This window comes from Anopheles merus, chromosome 2R (assembly GCF_017562075.2).
Source record: "Anopheles merus strain MAF chromosome 2R, AmerM5.1, whole genome shotgun sequence".
Lineage (NCBI taxonomy): Eukaryota > Metazoa > Arthropoda > Insecta > Diptera > Culicidae > Anopheles > Anopheles merus.
The window spans coordinates 61,004,160-61,009,735 of NC_054082.1; the positions used below are offsets into that span (position 1 = coordinate 61,004,160).

At 48.0% G+C, this 5,576-nt stretch overlaps 1 long non-coding RNA gene across 1 annotated transcript; it reads right to left on the bottom strand.

Moving 5' to 3' along the window:
- Positions 1-3,151: 3,151 nt before the first annotated feature.
- LOC121590964 lies at positions 3,152-3,649 on the bottom strand. Its single transcript, XR_006004498.1, has 3 exons — positions 3,564-3,649; positions 3,395-3,493; positions 3,152-3,321 (listed from the first exon to the last, which is right to left on the bottom strand). It is a non-coding gene; the product is annotated as an uncharacterized LOC121590964 (long non-coding RNA).
- Between the last annotated feature and the right edge of the window lie 1,927 nt (positions 3,650-5,576).

Genomic DNA, 5,576 nt, shown 5'->3' on the forward strand with positions numbered 1-5,576 from the left:
CACATTCAAACATGCATACACACACATATGCACACACACACACACACACACACACACACACACACACACACACACACACACACACACACACACACACACACACACATGCACACACAAACACATTCAACCCACAATAAACCAACGGGTGCATGCTGCGTTGAAAAAACCAGGGTCCTATCTTTCTGTCCGATGCTGTAGCTGAAGTTGTACTGCTTACCTGCCGTATGCCGCTGTAATACCGAGCAAAACGCATAGACAACGCGTCTAGAGAACATGTGTAGCCGTAAGGAAACTTTTCTACGTTTCTTTTGGCTTGTCCTTGCATTTAGATCCTGATGAGTGAAGTGCATACCTTTCGGGTAGGTTTGGGGTATAAGCTTATCCCTCGTACATTAATGATGAAAATATAATCGTTTGCTATCGGCTCTGCATTCGGGCATGGACAGGCCCGTGGGCGTCGTGTGGATGCTCGCAATAATCCTGTTGGCCATCTCCTGCTTACAGCCAGACGTCGCCAAGTCATGCTGTTGGGACTTGCGTGCGAGGCCGATTTTCGTAAGATTTTCGCACAGCTCTTCGATTGTCGTCATTTTCACTCTTTGTTTTTCGTCGTTTGACTTGATCACCGTACTACGCCCGATCCCGGATGAGCCCCCATGTAAGAAACAAGGAAACGAGCGGTGTAGGTGATTGAAGGAAATTCGTGTATTCAACTTCGTTCTGTTCACAGTGACGCTCGCGGTACGATTGTGGCGCCAATCGCCTGCTGTCATTCCCTCGCTATCAAACTGTCATTTAGACGTTTTCGGGGGGGGGGGGGATAATTTTGACAGTTACATTTTTGTTTATAACTCGTGATCGCGGCAACCGCGACATCATGCAGTGCATGCAGTGTTCGCTGAACACGGTGAAGGCGATCCGGAGTGAGCTGGGAGAAAACAGCGACGACGACGAAGCGGTGGCAGCACGAAAACCACATTCTCAGCGGCGGGATTGCGTGCGACCGACGCTTTCCGAAATCCGACGAAAATCCGGGGATCGGAATTCGGCCGTTGGCACGTGAGATGGAGGTGGCACCATCCACGATGAAAATGGCCCTGAATGACGACCTCCGGTACTTCTCTTACAAGCGCCGAAGAGGTCAGTTGTTGACAGAGAAGGGCCGCGAGCGTCGGTTGGGGAACGCCAAGAAGCTGCTCAACTTGCTAAAGCATCCCGTCGTGCCGAATGTGTGGCCTCCCAGCTCCCCGGATCCTAATCCAATGGATTATTTCGTGTGGGGCGCGGTAGAACGGGACACCAACAGAACCTCCAGCAACATCAAGGCGGAGCTGATGACGAAAATCAGGTCCGATTTCGCGGCCCTACCCCGCGAAACTGTTTCCCGGTTTCGGAGACGGGTGGAAGCCGTAACATAAGCCGAGGGTGGATATTTTGAATAAAATGAATAAAATACATGGCAAGCTACTATTTCTAAAACAAAACAAATTTCCCCGATGATTAATTTTGCCATTATTTTTTTTTCTTTCTCCGTAGGAAACTGTCAAAATTATTCCGAATGCCCTGTACATCATTTTAATTTCTAGGCGAACTTTCGAAGTGTAAAAAAATTCTTTTCTTTCTTTTGAGTGTGCTTTCATCACGGAAAAATGTTTGTTTTTTTTTCTAAATTTGTTTGTTTGTTTGAATTTGTTTTTGTTCTCCTAGTCTTGCCAGCTGTCTCAAAACTCGTTTATCTCTATTAACAGTTATTTTTCCGTCAGAAATTATACCTTTTTTATGGTTTCATCAAACACATTTCTTTTACTTTTAGTTTCGGTTAAGGTTAAGGTGCGACTCTAGTGCGTCGAACACAGTCGTCCTTACAACTTACCAGAAGCTACCAGGTTGATTGGTCGTAATCGATATTCGAGATCAGCTCGAAACCCAACCGCTGGTTAATTATTGCCTCCATGTGTAGACTGCCGCCGTATACTCTTCTGGTAGTTCGTATGAGATCGTTAACCAGGTTTCCTAGATGTTCGTTGGCTCCTTTTATGCACTCACGCTCGTCCACGGGAAGGTAAGGCAGCTTGGCCAGGTACTCCTCCTCTGGTGTAAGGCTCGTCGACTGCTCGACGATGTCGATCGCCTCCCAGGTTGCACGTCTTGCTACGAAAATCGCCGGGTCTTCCAAATCCGTAGGTCCGTCGAAGTCCGTGTTGGCTTCGTCGTCTATCCAGCCGTCGCTTGGGTACTTCTGACTTGACTCTTGGGGTGTCACGATATTTTTTTAAATACATTTGTTGATAACTGTTAGACGGGTTGATGTCTTCTGATGGCCTAATCGTTAATATACACTTGAAATCCCACTGCACTTTTAGTTTGTGTTATCTTGTTGCATATTATTTTAGAAACCTCGACTCAGCTGCATACAGCGTTGTCAAAATTATGCTTCGCTTCTGCTTATGAACGTTCTATCTACGCTCTCGCGGTCGCCATGTGGTAGGTTCGGCGCGCACTTTGCTTACCAGAATCGTGTGTGGTAATTCGATGCACGGATTGCAGAGGAAGAGTGAATGAATAAACGAAGCGGGGTATTTTAGCCAAAAATACTCAGGAGCGACGGGGCATCGCACAGGCAAAGGGTTTATGCTGGAACTGTCTCAATTATTCACAGCAAGTGAGATCGTGCAAATCCAAGTATTCTTGCAATTCATGCAAGAAACGCTATCATACGCTGCTTCATCAAACACCACAACAACCTACAGTCGCTTTGTCAATTCAGTCAGATGATGACATGGTGTTTTTCGAGACGACTATTGTTTTCATCGTGGACGATTATGGAGAGAAGTATGAGGCACGAGCGCTTTTGGATTCGGGCTCTATGTTCAACTTCATTTCGGATACGTTAGCTCGGAAGCTCATGACCCCTCGAGCGAAGGTATCAGTGTTTCGCATCGGAACATCAAAGCAGCAGATAGAGGGTTCGACCACAGCGATAATTCGCTCAAGGAACCTTCAATTCACCACTCCATTGGAGTTTCTGGATGTCTTCTGGATGAAACGCTAGCAGATCACGCGTATAACACCCCAGGCAAGGTCGATGTGGTCATAGGTGGCGATACGTTCTAGAAGCTTCATACCGGACGTACACAATCTCTCGGTTCGGGTCTGCCATGGTTGGTAGAAACGCAGTTTGGATGAGTGGTAACAGGGAACACAACGCATTCGTCTCAACAACATCGGGTATGCAATGTGGCAACAGGCAACAGTCCGTTGGAAGCCATAATGATGCGGTTCTGGGAGAGCGAGACCATCTTCGACGAGCCCGCTCTATCTCTGAAAGAAGACATGAGTGAAGTTCATTTCATCGCAACTATAACCAGAGATCTATCTGGCAGCTATGTCGTACGTTCACCACAAAATCCTTATTTGAGTGTAATTTTATAAGATTCGAAAGCAATCGCTGATCGTCGTCTCCTAGCGGTGGAACGGCGACTTAAGTCTATACCTGCAATGAAAGAGGAGTATAGCAAATTCATGTCGGAGTATGAGCGCTTAGGGCTCATGAAACTACTCACCGAGCCGGTGGACGATTCATATGAACACTACTATCTCCCACTGTGCAAAGCGACGGTAGAAATCATGGCGTTCGGAGAATTTTATCATGCCTTCTTTTTCCCTCCAACGGCAAATTTGTCAAGCAGCGTTTCAGAGCTACCCGTCCCTGGCTCCGCCTCATACCCCTCGCATGAGCACGCTGTCACAGGTTTAGATGTGTTGGTGCGCCACACGGCCAATCGCTGTCAACCGTCGTCCGTGCTTTTTCCCTCCATAGCGCAATTCTGGCGTGTGGTCAATGCTAATGAGTTGCTGTGACGCTTAAAAAAGCCGTTAACAAACATTGCGGCAATGCATTTGAATTTTCACAAATCAAACCAAAAAAGCGCAATGAGTTCAAATGCTGCAATGTAAAAATGACAACGGAATCGCTAGCTCACGCTGGAGGGTTTGCTGTGCAATGCGTAGAACCCTAATCTGCATTAACACATTCAACCCGGCGCTGATTTTCATCTACTTTCTGTTCCGCCGGCTTCAAGAACGCTAGGACATTGCGAAACCAGTATGCTGGTCCCTGGGGCCTGCCATCGAACTGAACGTGTTAAACATTAACCATAGCTTTGTTACCCTAAGCTTTTGCTTTCGTATGCTGTAGATTTGACGTTTAACTGTTCGGCCGCACTTTCGTCGCGCTCTGTGATTTTTCAGTAATTTTCTTGTGTTTTCTGCGTCGCATCGCATTGTTGCCTATTCTACGGACTATTAAACTGCTTCACATCATCGTTTCGTCTTGGCGAATTGTTTAGTTGCACCGCAACTCTGGTTTCCTGTTTTTTTCCTGCTCGGCTTAGCAGTGTTGTGCTGTGATTACGCGTGATTTCGCGATGGCGGCTATTTGCTTCTCGTGTGCTGAACCGCTAGAGGCCACCGGCTGCATCATCAGTTGTGCATATTGTGACGCTACGTTCCACCGCGGCTGTTGCAAACTGCCCCCCGAGCTGATTGACGCAGTACTGTCCAATGTCGACCTGCACTGGAGCTGCATTGGCTGCACTAACATTATTAAAAATCCGCGCTGCCGTTCGGTAAAAGAAATAGGCGCCCAGGTCGGTTTCCAAGCCGCCCTCACCTCAACTGTAGCAGCTATCGGCAAACTCGTTGAGCCTATTTTCGCAAAAGTTCGCAGTGGTTTTACCCTCCTTCAAACTGCATCCACGCCTCACATTCGGAATCCTGATCCTCGACCGGCTACTGGTAGAAAGCGGAGGCGCTTAATCGAGGATTCGGCATCTCCTGGTGTAAACAGAATTGTAAACAGTCGCGGTAACATCCTTTGTGCCGCGTCATCGCCAAACGCATACACCAATACCACGATTGCCGTCCAGCCGGCACCGACACAACCGCATGAACTGGTGGGAACCGATCCGTTATCATCACCGCTTCAAGCTGCACCTCGTGAGCCATTCACAGATAGGATATGGATCCGCCTATCCCGCTTATCAACGGCCGTCACTGTGGAACAAGTGGTTGCTTCTGTAAAGCGTCGCTTAGCCACCGATGACGTTATAGCGTATTGCCTGCTGAGAAGAGGGGTTAGTGTGGACAGCATGCATTGGCTTTCATTCAAAGTGAGAGTCCCGGCTATCCTTCGAGATGCGGCACTCACACCATCCACCTGGCCCGTCGGTATCGGTGTACGTGCGTTTTTTCCATCCCGTCAACACTAGTAATGAGTCAAGTACCACTTTTCACTGTGTGGTGCTGTGGTACCACGCACAGTCTACTGTGCTGTGTGTGCGTGGTAGCACACTTAATGTGTGGTCGCACAGTAGCTGTGTTCCTGCACAGTTTTTGTGCACGCACACAGCTACTGTGCGGCCGCACAGTTACTGTTTTATCGCACAGTTACTGTGTTATCGCACAATTAGTGTGCTTTGCACACTTTTTGTGCTCCGCACAGCTACCACACAGTTAGCACAGTTTGTGTGCTCCGCACGACGACACGAGCGGCTTTTAGATTTTGAATGTCTAAT